Raw genomic sequence first — 22,787 nt, 5'->3', positions numbered from 1 at the left:
TATGTTGAGCTAATTGTGAGGCTAATAGGGTTATTCTAGAAATGAACATAACAGTACACCTGAATTTAAAAGTTACATAACATTTGGAATAGGGGCAGACTGTTTTATCAGAACTTTCTCATGAAGTCTGACAGCCATTGTGGTCAGACAGGACACCTTGCCTCCTGAGTTTGTGTCCACTTGAAAACACATTAAAAATAGGGAAAAAAAAAAAGAGTTCAACATAGGGAAAAACCATCAAGTGTGGCCCTGGATTGTCATGCTGTATTGTGCTTCAGACCAGGAGAGCTGTTTCCCAGGTTGCTCCTAGGCAGATACAGAAAGGAAAGTTTTCTAGATTTTCCCAAAGCCAGAAGGAAGTATAATTTGAAGCAAATATACTTTTTCCAAGAACGCCGTTCGTTCATTCACATTTAGCAACTATTTGTTGAGCATTCACTCTCTGGAAGGCACTCGGGTAAGCTATAGAGACGATTCTATGGTTGCTAAAGCAGCATTATGAATTGATTTCCCATGTTCAACCCCCAAAGTAATATTTTGTCTATCAACCAGATACAGCCTACTATAAATTAAAGAGCATTGCATGTGTAAGTGAGAAATATGGGTCTCGTCCTGCCTTGGGCAAATTATCCAACAATTCTGTTCTCAATTGGAAAATGAAAGGGTTGAACCATTTGCTTTCTAAAGTCCTTTGAGGCTCTAAAATATAATGATCTAATTAATTTTGATGGCCTTCTGGCTTACACTTTAGTATTTGTGAGTTTGTTTAGTGCCTGAACATGCTGATTGAGTTGACTTTGTGAACTGGCACAGAAGACAAAGTTCTGAAATGCAACGGCAACAGTGTGCTCATTTAAACGAGAAAACATTCTTCTGTTTGTATGGGAGGTATAAACTTTCATTGCTTTGGTGTTTGAAAACTTAATGAATTAATATTTATTGTGCTGTAGGAGATAGTTAAACTATTTCTGTGCCATGTTAATTGAGATGTGGTGCTTTGATTTTATGGCATTTTATATAAATAAAATTTTAAATGCACTGCTTGGCTACCTGATATTACTGATGTTTTAGAGGTGGCACAGACATATATCGTTTTATATCTCTACAGCGGATAAAATTGCTGTATAAAGTTTAAACTGCTCCATCAACAAAATTGAGCATTTTAGTAAAAGAGATTTATATGTGTGTGTGTATGTATATATATACACACACACAAAATTACCAAAGTCACATAACAAATATAATCTCAAAGTCATTTTTGAAAAGGAGTATTTTAATGTTCTCAGTGAATAATTTCTCTCTGCCTGAGAGCTACTGTTGTATCCTGGGAAATATTCAGAGGAGAAGATAAAATTATTTAGATTTGCGGCTTCTTGTCATGGGAGGTGAAGGCCTTTTTATTATTATCATTAATGTGATGGGAATAGTTCCATCACATTGTGTCTCTGCACAGCATCCTGAGAACAACCTTTTCATCACATAAATAATTACAGTTCTGTTTTTTTAATGCCCCCTGCCATTACTTCCCTCCCCCTCTCAACTGCTTTCCATTTGAGTGAGGAAGGTAGCACTGTCCTCAAATAAAAGTTTCCCCCAGTACTGACAAAAGGCAGGTGCTTGATGGTAGTGGTGAGGGGTGGGGAGAAGGTTGTTTCTGTGCCCCAACAAGACCCAGGTCTGAGCTGGCTGGAAAGGAGCGTGTCATGAAACAGGTGCATGTTCTTTTAAAAGCAAACTTTTCTTGTGCGTAGAAATTGCAGTATTTTTCCAGAGGCTTCTAGCTTGGTATCTTTTCCTTCTTTTTTTTTTGTTTATTTATTTTTCCCCCAAAGCCCCAGTAGACAGTTGTAGGTCATAGCTGCACATCCTTCTAGTTGCTGTATGTGGGACACGGCCTCAGCATGGCCAGAGAAGCAGTGCGTAGGTGCGCGCCCGGGATCCGAACCCCGGCCGCCAGTAGCGGAGCGCACGCACCTAACCGGTAAGCCACGGGGCCGGCCCTCTTTTCCTTCTTCATGAGCCTGCTTCTGTAACTGAGTCTCCTGGCCTGGTCTCAGAAAGGACATCCCAGATATAATGGTACGGAGGGCTAGACTGGGCCAGAGTCTTCTTGGTGATACGGGAGTGGGCAAGTCAGGCAAGACCCTGCTTTTAGGGAGGGAACATTCTCATGAAGGAGATAGACAACAAACCTGGAAATAGATACAGAAATAAGGCCAGGTCAGATAAAGGCGATGGCTGGGAAGGGAACTTAGGAAGAGAGAGAGCTGGCCCTGAGTGCAGACATTCTCACTGTTCCCATTTCTACATTTGGGATTCTGCCTGAATGGAGGGCAAGTCATGGGTCGTGCAAGGTGTGTCTTCCATAAACCCCCCTTTCCTGTGTCATTTTGCCCCTCAGTGATGACTTCTTCCAGTTTCTCTTAGTCCCTGGTGCTGGCCCCTACCATTATTGAATGGAGCATGGCCTATACAGAATATTTGGTGCTAAGAATAGACTAGACAGAGTCTTAAGATAAAAAATGAAGGTGGTGAGTTTTTTAAAAGATCAGATCTAGTCTTTTTGCATTCAAATGAATTTTAGGGGAAGATTTTGTAGTGAAAAAGCTATAACCTCTTAATATTTACTAACTTTTTCTGTGTTTACTCCCTCATCGGGACCTTTGCACAGGCCATTCCCTCTGCATAGAATATTCTCTCCTCAGATATCCATTCCTCATGCCTTTCAAGATTTTATTTGAATGTTATTTTTTCAATGAGGCCTATCCTTACTACTCTATTTAAAATTGCACCTTCTTTCTAAAACTTCATAATACTTATATGATGTAATATTCTTGCTTTTTGTGTTTATTGTGTCTCTCTCCATTGTCTCTCCTGCTCCCAAGCTCCATGAGGCCAAGATTTCTGCTTATGGCCACCTCTGCCTTCCTAATGCTCAGAATAAGGCCTGACACAGTTGGTGCTCAATAAATATTGTTGAATTAACAACAGATTTTTTTTTAACAACTGACAATCAATTTATTAAAAAGGTTGATTTAAACTTCTGCAATGGTGACTTCAGCCTCAACTCCTGGCTCATTACTGATGAAAGTAATCTGTTTAACAATCTCACAAGGGCTGTGTAAGTCAATGAGTCACTTGTGGATCCTCATCTGAAAGCGATCCCAAGTGTTAGAACGCTCACCATAAGGAGTTATGCTTGTAGTGATTCTGAGTCATGATAGGCAGTCAAACTGATCTTTCACTTTGAGATTCTTTTCTTCATGCCTCTGATCAAGTCAGCACACACTTTCTCCAAAGATTTTACTTTGCGGCTGGTTAGAGTAATTCTAATTTGGTGACACTCCAACTCTGGTCCCACGGGTGTCTTTCCAGTGTCTTTAAAGCCATAGCTGCGGCAACCCTTCCTGACCCACTTATTCCTGGGGGTGGGTGGAGAGGGAAGCCGGCCTCTCAAAAAGGAACCGAGAGCTGGACCAGCACCCTCTGACTTCTCCTACAGTCCTGAGATTAGTCAGGTGTAAGTGTGGACATGGGGACTCATCCCTCTGGTTGTGTGGTTCTGAAGGACATGAGTCTAAAATAGTGCAAACGAAAAATATTTACAATTCACCTTCACTTACAGGTTGTATGAGGACGTGGTTGTAAGTGTTGGGGATTTTTTTTTTTTTTTTTTTTATCATATTAGAATGTGAGTGTTCTGAAGGGGCTCCTCCTGCAGACTAAACCAGCTTTTCTATTTGACTAGCTGAGTTACTTTGAAAATGTCTTGAAAACATTCTGCACTGTTTTTCTGAAAGATTTAATGGGAATGTAGTAGGCAGGATAATGGCCCCCAAAGAGCCACATCCTAATCCCTAGGAGCTGTGAATACGTTATGTTACAAAGCAAGGGGGAATTAAGTTTGCTGATCAGCTGACCTTAAAACAGAGACATGGTCCTGAATTACCTTGGTGGGTCCAGTGCAATCATAGGAGTCCTTTACATGTGGAAGAGGGAGGCAGAAGAGTCAGAACCAGAGAGATGACATTGTAAGAAAAACTCGATGATGAGCAGTTGCTGGCTTTGAAGATGGAAGGGGGCCGGGAGCCAAGGAATGCAGATAGCTTCTAGAAGCTGGAAAAGGCAAGAAGATGGATTCTCCCCTAGAGCCTGCAGAAAGATGCACAGCCCTGCCGGCACCTTGATTACAGAACTACAGGATAATAAATGTGTGTGGTTTTAAGCCACCCAGTTTGTGGTAATTTGTTACAGCAACAATTGGAAACCAGTACAGAAAGAGCAAGGGAAACCTGTCTACGTGTTTTCACCGCATGACTGCTTCCCAATACTATGATTTCCAGTATTCTCCCAGTGAAAATTAAAAGCCAAAAACAGAACCACAAAGCACTTTAGAAGTCTGAGACCGCCAACTTTGCCGTGGCCGCTGTGGAACTGTCAGGGAAGCAGACTTCCCTCAAGGGGTTGTGACTTCTGACCCCATCCCTCCTCCCTTGCCGCTTCCATTGCCTCTCCCCGCCCTCTGAGTCATACCCTCACTTCTGGACAGTGACCAGAAGCTCACAAAATAAGACCCACTCTGGGAAGGCCTCAAGCCATGATTACTCCACCAGGGTCTGGGTTAGGGAAAGAGATATTGTCTAAGGGAAATGTGAAAAGTTAGTGCACAGTGCTGCTCTTGGAATTCTTCATTAGCAGATGTTTAAAAGTCAGCTCTCTAAAATTACTCACAGAAGCTTATAAATATGAATTTCCTGTAATTCGCATTTTATAAGAACTCCTATCAGCTGTATCACAGCTTGAAAAATACCAAAAACGCATTAGAAAAATCTTTCTGTTTAAAACTAGATTGATCCCACATTTACATGGCAAAAGAAGGCCATTACGCGGCAGGCAGTAAAAGCTTCATTTCAGAGAGCTTGTGAAAAAACTCAAAATAATTCACTTCTACCCAGGCCCTTTGACAACTGTTAGACTTTTCCTTACAAAATAAAATGAACTCCCACCACCTGCTGCTTAAAATCTCCAATTAATGCTATAAAAAGTGCCTTCATTTAAAAAGCCAATGTGTAAATTTCTCCAAGCCGGGTGCAGACATTTTTCCCAATTTACTGTAACCTTTTGCTCCTGTCTCCAGTAGGAAGAGGCTTCCAGATTCCAAAAAGAAGCCAGAACTGATTTTCACCTAATTATTTCAGAGTGAAACGCCTTTCTATTCATCGGGTCCAGTTATTTAAGATACTGATAGTTGACATATAATCTGCTGCTATGTGTGTTTAGTAGAAATTGTGAAAGAAGTTTATAGAAGCTTGCCAACATTCTGCCTGTGAATTAAAACAAAGGTGTTTTTGCACAAACCACAGAAGAGAAGGAAGGAGGTGGGAGAAAAAGACAACAGTGTTCTTTCTTGCCTTGCAAGGCTCTTTTAAGAGTGAATCAGCGGGTGTGAGAATCACCACCTTCGAGCAATTTTAAAGCAGTGAGAAAGTCCAGGTCTTTTATCTCTTCCTTCCCATCCTGATAGTCAGGTTAATGAGAATTTCTGAGGCGTAAGCCCCTGGACCTCTTTGACATGCCCCCTTCTGTTTATCAGATTAATCGAGGGACAGTTGGCTGTGAACATTGGGCCGGCGGGGTCAGCTGAAAAATGGGCAGGTGGGGTCGTTTGCAGCATGCGCGATTAGCAAAACCAGCAGGCCGAGTCTGTCATTCTGTCTTCCTGCCCAGCTAGTTTTCAGAACAGGAGGTAGTATGGATAAAGAGTTGCCAAGAGTAATCTGGGGTTGTTGTAGTCGGTTGTTGGTACAGAACAGGGAACTCCTGGCAGACAGGACCTGTGGGCGTTGCTACGGCCTGACCTAGGATGGTCCCAACGTCTCTGCTTGACTCGTAAGGCTCCACAATAGCCCTTTTGACTGGTGCCGCTTCATCTCCCACTTCTCCTCCACATTAATCCAGGAAGATTGGTCTCTTTATTAGGTCCCTTGACGATCCCTGCTCCTCCAATGCTCTGTTCTTATTTTTAATTCTTGCCTGGAATGTCCTGCTCCTCCATTTCTCTTTTCCATAGTCTACATATTCTGAAAGTCCAGAGGAAGTACAACTCCCCCTGGGAAGACTAATCTTAACCTTTCACATTTGCTTACTGAGTCACAAAACTGGCATCTTATATAGAGGTTGGTTTTCAAAAAGGCATCCATGTTGTTTATTGCTTAATTAAATCAGTATGTCATGCTGATGTTTTGTGGGTACCCTGCCATCTTCCCAAATCCTCTTGCTTTGGTTTTTGTTATATTCCTGTCTCCTGCATTTCTTTCTACCTTTCTGTTCCTTCTCAGTCTGAGAAGAAAGATCAACCCCCTTCTCTATCTATCTTTAAGTGTAGTGTGCCTTAGTTACGTCGTAGACTCTCTCTCCTGTGTCTCTAGCCTCCATATGTCCCTGGAACCCCGGCCCTGCGTCCCAGCTACCTCTTGCATACCTTCACTGATGTCACAAGATTTTCAAACTTAAAAGATTCTAAATCAAACCCATTCTTTGTGAATCCCCTCCAATTATGTCTTCCTGGTATATTCTACTCAGACGCCTAAGTGAGAAACCTGAGTCATCTTTCAGCTGTGTTTCTTCCTTGCTACATCCCGCAGGATGCTGTTTGGTCTACCCAACCTATCTCTGGAATCAGTTTCCACCTCTAGACCCCACTGCTGTTGCCCTAGGTCATATCCTCTCTACCTATGAGCCGTCCTACCTCAGGGGTTCTCAGCCTCCAGTCCTATTCCCCTTTAATCTATTCTTGACAGTCACAAATTATTGTCTGGAACACAGATAAGATCGTGGCTCTATGTTAGAAACCTTGGTGGCTTCTTGCTCACCAGAGTGGGGCCCATCTCTTTCGCATAGCTCCTAAGTCTTGTCTGGTCTGCTCTGTTCTTCATTGCTCAAGCTCATACAGGGATGGTCCCACCATGGAGTTTGCAAATGCCTTGCAAGAGCCTGCTCAGATTTCATTTTCTCTGTGAAATCGTCATTGAGTCCTCACTCATTTTAAGGGTACCATTAGCTCTTTGTATATAACTTTATTATGGTATCTATTCTATAAAATGTTATTTATTGTGAACGTAATCTATTTGAGGCCAAGGACTGTGTCTTTTGTTTATCTTTATATCCTGAATGCTAGCACAATCCCTGGGTCATGGAGGGTGGGGGGTGGGTACCAATGAAAGCTTGTCAGTCAATAGGTGTTCACTTCCAATTAGAATACAAATCTACTATTAGGCAAATATTAAGTGTTAAATTCTTTTTTCCTTATATAATGCTGAAACACACATGTGACGAAGAATAAATACTTGTTGACTAATTTTTGATTAAGACTATAAGCAAGAGAAAATGGAACAGTAGGAGATGTAAATGTTTTACAATGACGGGTGGTAGTGTATAGAGACTTACTGCCTTATAATTTAGTGTAATATACTGTTTTTACTGCGCTGGTATTAATGGGATCACATGATTTTAAAGTAAGAAATCAATTGCCAGGATCTTTTGGGAGTGTTTATTTAGGCTGACTTAGGCAGTCAAATTAAAAAAGAAAAAGGAGTTTCAGACCTACCAAAGAGCTATAGTCTCAGAACATGTGTATTTTATGTATGTGTGATCACATAGGCAAAACTCCTACCTAATGCTCTCTTTATGAATGTGTAGAATATAAGTAAATCATGGGCTTGCCAACGTTGGAAGTTCCATACCATTTAAGTGAAGAGTTAAACAATCTGACTGTCTGGTGTTGGGGACTGGTTGTGAAGAGGAGCCGTATTCAGTATGGTTGACTGACTTAGTAGTCACGTTAATACTCGGTTTTTAGTGCTTCTTTGTGAACTTTCTATCCATCTTCATATGGATATGTCTGTCTGTCTGTCTATCTATGTATCTATCTATGCGCACATTTATGTGTGTGTATGTTTATCCAGTTAACCTGCATGCTTTTCCAGATCAGAGACAAACTGTTCGTTTGAGTCTACTGCCTGCTCCAGATCCATCACACCTAATAAGTTGTTCGACATGTAGCAGATGCTCAAGAGTTACTTACTGTCACCCTAATTATCTTTGTATATCTAAATGAAATGGTACAAACGTTTAGTTCCATTTTTAAAATTAAAAAAATTTAATTTTAAATGTCCTACAGCAGCTAAACATTTCCAAATTTTTGCTGCAGCACAGACTCAGCAACCATTTATAAAAAATCTGAGTAAGGAAGGGACCCCCAAGTTGGAGGAGGAGACCTGAGAGCAGAAAATGTTTATGAATTAAAAGAAATGTCTTCATTCCCATTGTTCTCTATGTCATTTTCTACCTGACTCCAAGAAGAATATTTCTAAGCATATCAGACATCAGGCACATATCAGAAACACTCACCCACACATTTATTATTTTATTGGTTGGTTTCATAACTCTTAGACGCTAAGGATACAAAGATGAACAAGGCATTCACAGCTAGATGAGTTAATGAGTTTTTATAGTGTGGGTGCTAAGTGCTACCTACTATAAACGCAGGTCCAGGGTGCTGTGGGATCACAGAAGAGGGATAACTGAAACCAGACTGGGAGGCCAGGACAAGCTTCCTGGGGGAGGGAAGTCTTGAGGGAAGTATGGCAAGTCAGGTCATTGTGATTGGCTCCCTGTCATCCTCAGGGCAACACTCTTGAGAGGGGCTTACAAGATCTTCAGCTAAGGAGAACTGAGCAGATCATATTAGTAAAGACTCAAATCTCATTGGCTTCTGTAAAAGAATACTTTACCCTTGATATCTCTAACTGTTCACCTACAATTGATGCTTCAACATATTGGAATCATTTTTCAGTTCTCAACTTTCCAATGAAAAGGCACTGGCAAAGATTGCCCTTGACTTCTGGAAGGTTAAATCCAGTAGTCTTTTAACAGCTTCATCTTACTTGGCCTCTTTGCCCCTTGTAGGTGTCTCTGTCACTTAAAACTTGTGTAATCTTGGACACGTTACTTAAATGATCTCTGCCTCAATTTCCTCAATTATAAAATGAGATCATGCTAGAATTATTATTATCATCACAGCCCTATGAGTATTAATGGAGTTAATACGTGCAAAGTGCCTGGTACAAAGCAAGCATAATAAAGTGTTATTGTTATTTAACTCTTTTGATCACTCTTTTAAAAAAAAGTCTTTATGTTGGTAACCTTGACAGCCCTCTGTGGTTCTCCTCCTACCCCTCTGTGTCTTTCAGCCTTCTTCATAGGCCTCTCTTGTTTATTCTGCCTCTCCTTAATGTTAAGGTCTCAGAATTTGTCCCCCAACATCCCAGGCCAACACACTGAGCCACCCCCAGGGCTCTCCTGCCTCCTACTTTTTCCCAATACAGCTCAAATCTGAACTGCTTCCAGAGTGGTCTTTCTAAAACTCAAATCTCGGCATGTTCCTCCTTAGCTTAAAACCCTGCCATAGGTTCCCCTTTACACGACCAAACCCTTTTACTTGGCTTACAAAGCTTCTTCCCCCAGCTGGCCCCACCCCACCCTGCCAGCCTTATCTCTGACCACCCTGACCCTTCACATCCAACGCTTCACCCATAAGGCACCTTTTGTAGTTCCACAAGCGAACCTGACCAAGTGGGCTCTATAACTTGCATGGCCTTGCTTGTGCTGCTCTTTCTTTCATACCAGCTTAAACAAAATCTCCTCCATGCCCTTCTTCTTGGGTGTTCAACGACTCTATCCTCTGTGCACCATTGTACCCCAAGCAGATGTCCCTCAGGCCTCTGGAACACCTGGTGTGCTGATTTGCATATGTTGCCATTTCCTTGAAGGGCAAGGACTGTCTGATTCTGTGTATCCTCATCACCTAATGAGTGGCTGCCGCAGTTGGTACAGAGTTGGTGCTCAGACAACGAAAAAATGAATGAACGGACAAACCAGTGGAAATGCTTATAAACTGTAAAGCGGGATCTGGAGCCCATTCCCAGTGGACTCCAGTGATGCCGTTCCATGCTGCCTCTGCCTGTTGGGGAGAAACCTTCCCGCACTCCTTCTTTTTCCTCTTTCCTGAGAGGGTTGGTGGGAATCCGAGTTCAGAGTGGGTAGCTACAGATGATTCATATTCTCTCAATCCTCTGCTTTAAGAGGAAGGTCAGGGGTGAGGTCAAGGTCATTTAATGCATTACAAAAAGCAACTTCTCACTTTTATTTCCCACTGGTTGGAAAGCTCAGTAGAGTGAAGTTGAAGAACAGTTTTTACTCTTAAACCGTTTCAAATGAATAGTGGTTTTAACCATTTTCTCTCTTCAATTTTGCTTTTATTTGTAAGTGCCAGTTTGGTGGTTACATAGGCAAGTATGGTAACTATTGGTTAGCTGCAAATCCTCAGACACAGGATAATTTATAAAAAGCCTGGTTCGCATGATTCCTGTGCAATGCAGTTTATGGCTTCTTTTTGCAGGCTGATAAATTCAAGAAAGTTAGCCAGGCGTGCAAAACATCTACATGGATTGTTTACTTAACAGAGAAATTTCTTTTTGGGGTTGTCCATCATGTATGCATTTATTTATTCAGTAATTGATTTGCCAGTGTGTACTACCTGACAATTCAAAGGCCTTTCCAAAGTTAAGGTAAAATTGTTACAACCTGCATGAATCTTGTAAAATAAATAAATTGGGAAAATGAGAGGGGGTGCCTGATACATGAAAGATAGGTTTATGGTTGCCGATTCAAGCAAGACGGTGAAGCGCTCTCTGTGTTGGCATAGAGTTAGCCCAGCCTGCTCACGCGTGTGCAGAAATGCCGGTCTTTCCTCTGCTTCCTTTGTGACCACGCAAGACCATTGCATACGGTTTCATCATCTAGTTTCAAAATGTGCAGCTTAAAATGTATTTAAGAACAACCCGTGGTACATTTAAATGTAAAATTGGATGGTGTGAATATTCTTAGAATAGCATTCAAAATGAAATCTGTTCAGTTAGACACAGTTTCAATGATGCTGTAAGCTCCCTCTTAAAAGCTTTTCCCAAGTTTTCTGATAGAGGTTTGCCAGATTCCATTTAAACCCAGCTGTGGAATTCATTAATGGGTGCTAAATGCATTTGGCCACTGACTTTTTGAAGAGGAGTACATTAATTTTTTTAAACACACATACCCATATGAAAATGTATACTTTAATCAGTCTATTTTTTCAATAAAAGCTCAGTTTTTGCCCAAAAAAGGGAAAATATATTCAAATAAGCAAATATTGTTGGAAATAAAAATAGCTTTATGATAAAACTTTGTGACTTCACCATTTAAACAGTTATTCAATTTTTTGATTATTTTTATTTTGTGTTCTAGTTTATTCTACTGCCTTATGGATATGCTATTATTATATCTGTAGCTTAGCTCATTATTCTCTCCTTGTTTTTAACTCTTCTTTCAATGAAAAAGAATATACATAAGCTTGAGGAACATCTAAGGAAAAGAGACTTTTTTTTAGAATCTTCCTTACCCTGAAATTAAATCTCTTGTTTTTCACTTTTGAGCTAAGAATAAAATTGTTATGGATGTTCTCATACTGTGTATTAGTGCATGTTACACTCATATCTCTCATTAACATTTTTATTTCCACTGGAATTTCTGATATAATCAGGTATTAAACCTGTGGTTATGTTGGCAATTATGCCTTTTATGGAAGGATTCCAACAGTTAAACCCTAAGTTAAGAAAAAATATGGTTTTACTTTATCTGGAAGAAGAATTATCTTAAAATATGGTTAGAAAATTCAATAATAGGTTAAAATTTTTAAAGAAAAGCTCACAGATGGAGTCCTCAACTTTCTTAAGTGAAAAACAGATGAAACTTTTTTCTTTCTCCGACTCCCTCCAAGGCACACACCAGACTCGAACTCACACTTTGTGTTTTATGCCTGAGTTGCCCCCAGTTTTTTAACTGATAGCCCTCTGTTCTCTATTGTTCCTGCAAAATTGAATTTCTTACACTGTCCTACCATTTTGGTTTATTTTTAAGAGTATTCTCTCTCTTTTTCTCAAAATGATCTCAAAACTACTCACCCTGCCCCATTTGCCCCTCCACTTCCCCATGCAGGCCTGCTATTTCCATTTTTAGCTTTTGAATTTGCTTCTTCTCATCCATAACTTAGAAGGGAGCCTGAAAATTCAAAAGTAAAGTAGCTCTCCCCTGTGACTCTTAAATCATTTGTTCAGGTTTGGTCTAATTGGTGTAAATTGCAGTTGATTATCTTAATAGTTGTGTTACTTCCTCCAATGTTCTTCCAGGGTGGGTATCATTTAAAAGGTATCATGGTGGGAGAAGCTTGGGCCTTGGTCCTGGCTGTGTGCAACCTTGGGCAAGTTATTTAAAACTCAGATTCTTTATCCATAAAGTAGGATAAAAGTACCTACTTGGCAGGGAAATTGTGAGGAACACGCTTAGCATAGTGCTTAGCACATAGCAGGTATTCAAAAACACTAGGTCCCTTCTCTGTCTCCTAGCACCAGATTGAGTGCTATGTGTAGCCCAACCATATTGTATGTCATGGGCTTTCGGAGAAGTGAGTATGAAACAATTTCATATCCTCTCTGTGTCAATATCTAAATTGTCTGTAATGTGGTACCATTAGGGTACAGAGAGAAAGGACAAAAATTTCAGAGAAGTGGAAGACTTCTGGGGAGGTGGCCCTTGAGTTGTATCTTAAAGGGAAGAATGGACAGGCACTGCGGCCATGAGGGGATTGCTTGAGCTAAGGTGCTGAGATGTGGAGGAGTTGGGCGGTTTCAAGGGGAACAGAAGAGGGGAGGACAGGGAAGCAAGAGTGATTATGTTTCCCTTGGGTTGAGGGGTCTAGTTGCAGAGCTGTAGGACAAGTTGCTGGAAAGTGCAAGTTAGGCCCAATTGTGTGGTCTTTAGAAATTGAGCAGAGGAGTTCAGACTAGCATAGAACATAACAGGGAGCAGGATTTCAGGTAACTGTGTTGCCCCCATTAAGTGGATTATTTTTCTGGATGGCAAGGAGAGAGAGTTTTTATGCCTTTTATTTTCTCCAGTATAGTGAAGTGGTTTATAAACTTTCTGTGACCCCTTGTATGAAAAAAATGTACGTCATGCTCCAGTATACCCACATATGCTTATGTATATTCGTTTCATGAAATAACAGTTTTGTGAAACGCTATTTACTTTTACTGTGTGTGCTGCACCGGGCTGACTGTATAATTTGCAGGGTCCAGTGCAAAATGAAAATGTGGGGCCTTTTGTTCAAAAAGTAGGAAAAAAGTGCTATTAAAGGTACTTAAGTATATACTTTTTCCTTTCTTTCATGGTCTCTCTCTTTCTTGAGTTGTCATGGTGTTTTTTATTTGCTATTATTGTCATTCTAAGTAAAGAAAAATTAAATTAGAAATTTAAGTTATGAAGATGAATTTTACCATTTATCTTTATGACGTGCAATGCCAGTTTTAAATATAAAATATAAGAGCATTTAACTCATGTGGAATCACCAAAATTACACAATTATTTCTTAGCTCATACCTGCGTTTACATTTTGTTCTTATGCAAAGAATGGAAATACTGTCTAAAACTAACTCAACTGTTTATTTCACTTCTCAATATGCAAACATCCTACCAACACTCCCTACCGTAGGCGTACTGATGAATAAGGAGGACTGAAAAGGGAAGTAACCATGGTTGCCTTATGTTTGCCTTTCCTTCTATGTCATCATCATTTTCAGCAGAAGTGATTGACTGTAACAGGGAAGTAACATGAGTGAGAAAGAGTAGGAGAGGATTACCCTTGGTCTTTCTTATTTCTTAGAATGCCATTGCCTTCTTTTTTCCTTGGAAGTGAGTTCTAGTTTTACTGGCCTCTAGGTCAGTCAGCCACCCCACTACCCCTTATTCTGATGCAGGCGTAACATGCTTATCTTGTACTCACTTTGAGACTGGACAAACTCCCATACATTGTAGGCCCACCTGAATTCTGTGCTCATGGGGCATCGCAAACACTCTATGTGGAATGGGGTGGCAAGGAACCATGGGCACGCTTATTGTGCATATATCCTTTCCTCATGAACATGCTCCATTGTCTCATTGAACTTCACTTACAAAACACAAGTTCAATGATAAAAGTCTTAAGAATTTCAGGATGATGACAGCACAGCATTAAGCCAAATGGGGGGCCCTTCATAGAGTGGGGCCAAGTGCGACTGCACAGGTCACATGCCCGTGAAGCTGACTCTGGCACTGTAATCTATTTTCTGTTTTCTTCTATTTTATTTGGAAAACACTAGTTGTAGGGGCTGTCCCGGTGGCATAGTGGTTAAGTTCAGCGCGCTCAGCTTTGGCGGTCCAGGTTTGCGGGTTTGGATCCCAGGTTTGGACCTACACCACTCATCAAGCTATGCTGTGGCGGTGACCCACATACAAAATAGAGGAAAGATTGGCACAGATGTTAGCTCAGGGCCAGTCTTCCTCAAGCGGAAAGAGGAAGATTGGCAACAGGTGTTAGCTCAGGGCCAATCTCTCTCACCAAAAAACAAAAACAAAAACAAAAACAAACCACCAAAAAGCACTAGTTGTAACCCATTAAATTGATGTCACAGTCCACTAATGGGTCATGACTGGAAGATTAGGAAACCTGTCATTAAAAGCTTGATAAAGATTAAAAGTGTCGACTCTAGTGTCAGATTGCTAGATCTGAATCCTGCTTCCACCACTTGCTATCTATGAACTTTAGAGTACCTCTGTTTTTCGTATATAAAATGCAGGTATTATTAGTAATTACCTCATAAAGTTGTTATGGGCATTAAATGAGTTAATACATGTAATATGCTTAGAATGATATTTGTCATTTAATAAGCATCTAATAAGTATTAGCTAATCATCATCGTTATTAATATTGTAACTATTATTATTAATTTACATCTTACTGCGGGTAAATGCTGGGGAAAAAATGTTTCTTGACTGAATAATAAGCATTTCCACTTATTCTGAAATAGATCTTTTCTTAGGTTTACTAATATTTGTGTTCTATCTTGACTGGAAGTATGTGAAATATTATAATAACCAATGAAAATTAATTCATACCATACTTAATGCAATGGAAATACTTAAAAATTATACTGTAATGAAAAATCTAATGAAAGATTACTTTATTTCTCTCCCTCCTTCCCAAGATTAAAACAAGTAGATTATTGGTGTTTCTCAATTATCAGTTTAGAAACAAACAAGGATATCTGAAAGCTACCATCAGACAGAATTATTCCTTTTGGAATGAAATTTTTAGATGGGCTTCAATCTTAGGTTAAAATGCTAGAGGAGAATGTCTTCTATCTTTACAAAAATGCAGCATACATAGATTTTTGTCATAGATACAGACTAAATCCCTGAGTCATAACACTAAAGGGAAAAGCACAGAATCGGGGATGCTCAGTCAGTACCTATTGTTGGAGCAACATTAGATCAAAGTGAGCAAAATGCTGACTGATTTGTTTTGCTCTGTTTTGATAGTTTCATAATAAACAGTACTATTTTGTAGCTATTTTGCACATTTCGCTTCATTAATTGAGGCTACTGAGATCTCTTTTCACGTTGATTTTTTGACATTTTATTTTTACTTGATTCTTTCAAATTTGGTACTAAATTGATATATAGTCACTTTATATCTGAATGTCTATATCAATTGCTGATATATGAGAATGTATGTGGTTAGATAATCATCTTACGATGGAGTTCGATGGATTCAAGTGGATTTATTTCAGGCTATTTTAAATAAAATTTGAAACACGGTAGATATTGCAGAGAAACGTATCTGAGGCAAAAATTTGTTTTTATCTACCATTTATTGACAGCAGTTTCTTGAATTGTAGACTTCATGCATAGTCAAAGATATGCTAAATTGAGTACATTGTAACTTCCCATTTTATGTTAAGACGGAAGATTAACCACCAATGAAAGCTGAGTTATATCTTTAGCAAGGCATCAACTCTGATAAAAATTTATCATCCTCTTCAAAAATTACTGTGGAGCAGACATAAACACTTGAAATGCTAAGCATTTAAGAGATCTCACTTTGATTGTCTAAAGCAAATGGAAGCATTTGTAAAATGCTGAAACAATCACATTGAAAACACCCTCACTCAGATTTAATGAGCAATTCAGGCACATTACCTGCACCGATTAGATTAGCTGAAAAATTATCCCATCCTGTTATTCAGCATGGCTGATTTACATATTTGCACTGCATGTCGCTTTATCCTGCATGAGGACCACAGTTCACAGGAGCACTAGCACCTGTCTCATGTTGATACTTGCATTATACTTATAGTAGTATTGGCATTGTTAAGCATATTATTTTAATATCCCTGAGAGACTTAATTGCTGCCTTGTGGTTCCACTGGGGCTCGAACCCAGGACCTTCTGCGTGTAAAGCAGACATGCTAACCACTGCACTATGGAACCATAGCATGTAAAGCAGGCGTGCTAACCACTACACTATGGAACCACAACACATTATTTTAAAGCATATTACTGCTAGTAGTAGTTGAAAGTGAATGTTGGAGCCTCCGATAATCAAAGCTGTAATTTAGTAGTAATTGGGATTAATAACCAACTTTTGAAAATGCACATTCAGTCCATTTTTATTTTCATATTTGAGCTAGGTGTTTAATCCCTTAAGTATATACTAGGTATATAATTTGGAAATAAATATTTAGAGAAGTATTTCAGCCTTCTACCTCAAATTTATCAACTGCAGATAGATTTTGAAAATTTACAATCCTGGTTTCTCTTTAGCCTTTGGTTTTTTAGATTCCTTGCATGGATTCTTAGTAGTTTTCTGGAACTAGGGAATGTTTCTCTGAAATGATTGTTAATGACCGTATGAATGGAATGCTTTCACTCAGGCAAGCGAGTTGAAGGTGCCTTGTTTCCTGGGATGGCTGCTGCCCTGTAGGTTTCTCTCCTTCTTGCCCTATCTCCTCCTGGCCCCCAACTCCCTGCAGCCAGATTATTATGTTGTAATTCATGTAGGTGTTTTAGCTGACGTTCAAACTCCAATAATGTAATTATAGAATGATTGATATTTGCATGAAATTCAGTTCTAGTTACATTTATATTATCAAGATGAAGATGATGCTTTTTGGTTCAGCTTGGCCATGAGTGAATGAGAATTGTTAGAGTTTCTGCAAGAATGCTTGAATTTCATTAGACGTGCTTGTACATTAGGGACATAGGTTTGGCAACAGCTTTATGGTGCTGACAACTGTGACAAATTCATTGGAAGGCAAGAGTCAGAAGAGATGGGATTTAACCCCCTTTCAGCCCTTGTTACCTCCATGACCTCAGACTTCTGAGTTAGGTTTTACAGGGCTATGGTCTCTCTTCTCCACTTCATAGCCAGTCATCTTGAAAGAGTGGTCTATATTGCCCACCTCCACTTCCTCATTACTCTTGTATCCCACCCCCCAATATAACCTGCTTTTCATGCTCCACTGAAATTACTCTCATCTGAATGACTTGATCATTGGGATGCCAAAGCTGGGGGACACTTTTTCATACTGATTACTCCTTTGTTGTTGACTTTCACTTTTCCCATGGCTTCCTTGACAGCTCACTCTTTTATTTTTTCTTGTACCTTTTGTTATTCCTTTTTTTGTGTGTGTGTGAAGAGATCAGCCCTGTGCTAACATCTGCCAATCCTCCTCTTTTTGCTGAGGAAGACTGGCCCTGGGCTAACATCCGTGCCCATCTTCCTCCACTTTATATGGGATGCCACCAGAGCATGGCCTGCCAAGCGGTGGGTCGGTGCGCGCCCGGGATCCAAACCAGCGAACCTGGGCTGTCGCAGTGGAGCACGCGCACTTAAACGCTTGCGTCACTGGGCTGGCCCCTTGTTATTTCTTTTTAATCTTTGTGCCTTTCTCTTCTGCTCATCCTTTGAATGTTGTTTCCTAGACCTCTGTCCACAACCATCTTCTTTTCTTATTCCAAGTTCTCATCCAGACCCATGACTTTATTTACCAACTCTGTTCTGACAGTTCCCAAATCTACATCCTTATCCTAGAACTTTATTCTAGTAACAGACTTAATTGCCAGCCACCTACTGGACATTCCTATCAATATGCTTAATGGGGTACTCAAACCAATATATCAGAATCGAAACTCATCATCTCCCTTCTTACAACCCCCATTCTCTTCCTCCTCGTGTCTTGATCGATAGCACTACTAACCCCTTAGACACCTAAGCCACAAACCTTGGAGTCTCCCTTCCACTCTTTCATCTCTCTCACTCCCGCATCCAGGCAGTCATAGAGTCCTGTCAGTACAAGTGTCTGACAGGACTCTAAGTGTCTCTTGTGTCCCCTCCTAGCCATCCCACTGCCATTGCCTTCATTCAGGGCCTGGTATGTCTAGTGTAGTGCCGCAATCCTAGAGAGCAGTGCTTGTCGCACTACCACAACGGGTGCTGCACATAGACCATAGTTCCATGCTTTCTTTCCCATGCCATTTCTTTAATCTCTCCAGGCTACCAGCCTCTTGTTGCTTCAGTCGGAACCACATTCCAGGGTTTCCTTTCTTCAATCTCGGCTAGTCTTCTCACTCTGACCTGGTATCTTCATCTCAGCAATGTCATCCTAGAGGGCCTTGAGTAATACCTTCCATATCTCCCCGTCCACACACAGCCTGCCATGAATCCCCACCCCCTTCCATCTAGGCAGCCCTCTTTCCAGGACGCTCCCCCAGCTTTGTGCTCCCCACTCCCTGCTTAAAGTCCTTCAGTTGGTCTTCATCATCTTCAGGATCAATTTCACATTCTTGGTTCTCTCAGACAAGGTTTTCTGAATCACTCCCCTGCTCACCTGCCACTCCCCAGCCCTGCAGCCTTGCTGCAGCCATGCTCATCTGACTGCAGTTCCTGGAACATAGTATGCATTCCAGTGCCTCCAAATCTTTGCGTATACTGACCTTTCTGTCTAGAATGCCCTTCCTCTGCTCTTCAGTGACAAATTGTGTTTGTCTTGTTTTTTTGTTTTTTTTTTTGCTGAGGAAGACTCACCCTGAGCTAACATGTGTTGCCAATCTTCCTCTTTTTTTGCTTGAGGAAGATTAGCGCTGAGCTAATATCTGTGCCAGTCTTCCTCTATTTTATATGTGGGTCACTGCCACAGCACAGCTGATGAGTAGGTCCGCACCTGGGATCTGAACCCGTGAACCCAGGCTGCCAAAGCAGAGTGCACTGAACTTAACCACTATGCCCCGGGGCCAGCCCCTAATTCTGTTTGTCTTTTGATTTGCAGCTTCTGTGTCTCTCAGAAGCCTTCTTTGACTGACCCCCTCCTCCATTACCCTTTCCTACTAGTTCTATGTACAGTCTGTGTAGCACTTGTCACTTATCATTTTGTGCTGTTGATTTTTCCATTTAAATTCCCCAGTAGACAGTAAGCATCTTGAGGCCAGTGCCTTGTTCAGTCTTTCTTGGCTATTGTCCAGCACATACCTGAGCATGAGGAAGTTCAGTAAATATTGGCGTAACAAATGAATAAATGAAAAAAAGTTGAGGAATTTGAGTACTATGTATTTCTGTTATATGTGAGTACTATTTGTTACCATGATACATTTTCTAGAGTAGAGAGGTAGTTTCTGTATGGCTAGCTCTTTTACAGACAGGAATATGTAGGGTCATTTGGAGGTAGTTGGACTAGCCGGAATTAAGAACAGGAATCATGAATTTTAGGCCACTTAATAAGTAACTCCAAGTCACTAGAGGAACAATTCAATTATTCTGATAAACTAAAACTAATTTGCAGTATAATTTTTATAAGGTTACAAAATTAGAATGCAAAAGTAAAGCTATGTATACTTCTTGGCTTAGGTAAACCTACTCAGAATTGCTTTATTATTCTCAGTCCACGTATTTGATATAACTTTGGAAATTCTATCAAAATTTATATAGATTATAAAATAATTAAGAAGCATGAATTCTACATATTATAAATATGTGCTTTATTCTCTGTACTCTGAATATTTCTGATTTTGATGAAAATCTAAAACATCTGTCTAAAAAGAATAAAATAGAAATGTAGGGATAAGAACAAAATTACCTATGATCTCGGGAAATCAATGATAATAATCCTACTTTTGCTTTATGTCTACACTTAGAAAATTTTGTTACACCCATTTAAAGTCAAGGTAAAATAACCATGGTGGTTAAGATCAAGTCTATGCAAAGAGTTGATAGTCAAATTTAAACATCAGTTGCATAACAGATGATATTTAATACCCTGGAGTGGGAGACAGGGAATAGAAAGAAGCCAAATATTTCAAACTACAGTTAAGAAAACCCGCCTATTTAAGTGACTGGGTAGTTATTTTCATGTAATATTCTAAATTGCCCAAGAAAAATATCATTTGTAATATTCTTATTTCTGTAAAGAGTTTCCATTTGAGTTTATGGGCCATAATAAAACATATGGAGATGAGTGATTAAAAAACATTTGGGTTATATGGCTGTACTAAATTAGATGCACTCAGAACATTAGCTGTTGTTTGATTAGTTTTCCGTTCTTCCTAATGATAATTTTCTTTAATTCAGAGGGGTGTTGTGAGGAGGGATATTGTATAAGTTGTAACACGGATCAGAGGAGGGTGGGCCAATATCCTCTCAAAAGGAAGTATTCTTACATGTGAATCGTTCTTCTTCTCTACCTTACTACCTGCTGAACTTCATAAAGACTGCTTCATACTGGGTCAGCTTTCTGGAAGTGCTGTCTTTAACTTTCAGTTAGATGTTGTGATGACAACAATCTGTATCTATGAAGAGTTTTGTTAGAAAGTCAATATATTTCACATATGAATGTAGTTCACTAACCTTAGCTAATGAAAATCATTTGTGTGTCACCTTCTTACCAATTTTACTTTTAATTCTGCCTCTGGTAACTGATGTGGCACATATAAAGGGTGCATGATTTTTCTTATAAATAGATCTATATATTTTTTTCTTCTTAGGATGTTATCTTATATACTGAAAGCCATAAATAGCTTGTTTCCCACATTTTTCTCAGTAATCTGCTGGGTTTAATGAGCTACATTTTAATATTAACATTTTGTTTTTAATTTGACATTTTTTTTTTTTTAAAGATTTTATTTATTTTATTTTTTGCCCCCAAAGCCCCAGTAGATAGTTGTATGCCATAGCTGCACACCCTTCTAGTTGCTGTATGTGGGACTCAGCCTCAGGATGGACAGAGAAGTGGTGCCTCGATGCGCACCCGGGATCCGAACCCGGGCCGCCAGCATCGCAGCGCGCGCACTTAACCACCAAGCCACAGGGCCGGCCCTAATTTGACATTTTTATGAGATAGTCTCAGTGGTAAATCAAAGTAAAATGTTTATAGTCATATTAAACTTTCTTGCTTACACATAGAGCTTCCACTTAATATATATCTAATATTTCCATAAAGTATTCAGAACTGAGCATTCTGTTATTTTTCTTCTTATGTATCCTGATGAATTTCAATCCATTTCAATCACTGAACATATTAAAATATGGTTTATAATACTATTTAAAAATTATTTTTAATAATTCTTATGAGAAAGTATCTTTTAAACAAGATTGTTGGGCTTAAATACTGATTATCATCAATTACATGAAAATATCATTCATTAATTTTTTGGTAACTTTTCCTACTTGAGAAGATTAAAGTATTATAATGTTACTCAACTGAAATATTTATGCGCTGGGACTAGGAAATGCTTTCATTTCAGCTGTTCTTGTTGCAGAAAGGCTAAAAAGCACAGGCATTTGTTTCCCATTTCTGTAGGGAAACAGCTTCATATTTATTACGAACTACACAGTAGTGATGTGACTGTCCTACCTCAGCAGCTCTGCTTTCATTTTTAAGGCAATAAAATTCATAAGGAATAAGTGAAAAATAATTGAGGAGCATTTTGATTTTTACTAGAGTGTTTGTTATTGCTTTACTGCGTAATGTACACTAAAATGTCTATTCATGATTCAAAGAAAAAAGATTAGAGCTGAGTTTGGGTGTAGTGTGCATCCAGGCATTGAATTTGATCCTTAGTGTAGTAATTGAATGAGAGCAGTATTGTATATCAAATTTATCTTGCTTTCTAGTTTGTTAGCGAATGGCTTTTATTACAAAGGTTTTAGGTTAGGAGAAGACTTAAGAAAATCGAATCCTTTTCTTTTAGCAGATGTGTGGGTGTCTGGGGGTGCTGGTGGTTTTTGCAGGTTGTAGGGGAATGAGAAAAATAAGTAATAACAAAAAGGAAAACAAAAGGCAGTGGACTTACAGGAGGTTTTCTGACCATTGCCTTAATACCAGGAGGAGGAGAGGGTGTCTGAAATGGCTGCCCTCACCTAGCAGGTATCTGAGGATTCAGAAAGAGGATTTGCCATGGCTACTGCCCTGATATTCTTTCTGGACCATGATTTTTGGACACATTGTTTATTAGTTTCCTATTACTGCTGTAACAAATTACCACAAACTCGGTAGCTTAAAACAGCAGACAAATTTGTTATCTTACAGTTCTGGAGGTCAGAATTCCAAAATGGTCCTCACTGGGCTAAAATCGAGGTATTGGGAGAACTTTGTTCCTTCTAGAGGCTCTAAGGGGAGAATTGTATCCTTCCCCGTTCCAGTTTTTAGAGGTTGTCTACAATTCCCTGGTTTATGGCCCCCTTCCATCTTCAAAGCCCACAATGGCCAGTCAAGTCTTTCTCACCCTGTATCCCTCTGACAATGATTTCCTGCCTCTTTCTTCCTCCT

The 22,787-nt window shown here is 39.7% G+C and overlaps 1 protein-coding gene, 1 non-coding gene and 1 pseudogene across 4 annotated transcripts in view; 1 reads left to right on the top strand and 2 right to left on the bottom strand.

Moving 5' to 3' along the window:
* The window catches only part of DCDC2 (doublecortin domain containing 2), a 166,375-nt gene that overhangs the window by 108,006 nt on the left and 35,582 nt on the right, over positions 1 to 22,787 (top strand). The gene's annotated exons all lie outside the window — the stretch shown is intronic.
* On the bottom strand, positions 3,036 to 8,057 carry LOC106802124 (small ribosomal subunit protein uS10 pseudogene; annotated as a pseudogene).
* Positions 16,386 to 16,458, bottom strand: TRNAV-UAC (transfer RNA valine (anticodon UAC)). The gene has a single exon. It is a non-coding gene; the product is annotated as a tRNA-Val (tRNA).

Source organism: Ceratotherium simum, chromosome 13 (assembly GCF_057802395.1).
Source record: "Ceratotherium simum simum isolate JZ-2026a chromosome 13, ASM5780239v1, whole genome shotgun sequence".
Lineage (NCBI taxonomy): Eukaryota > Metazoa > Chordata > Mammalia > Perissodactyla > Rhinocerotidae > Ceratotherium > Ceratotherium simum.
This window is presented reverse-complemented; position numbering and strand designations above follow the sequence as displayed.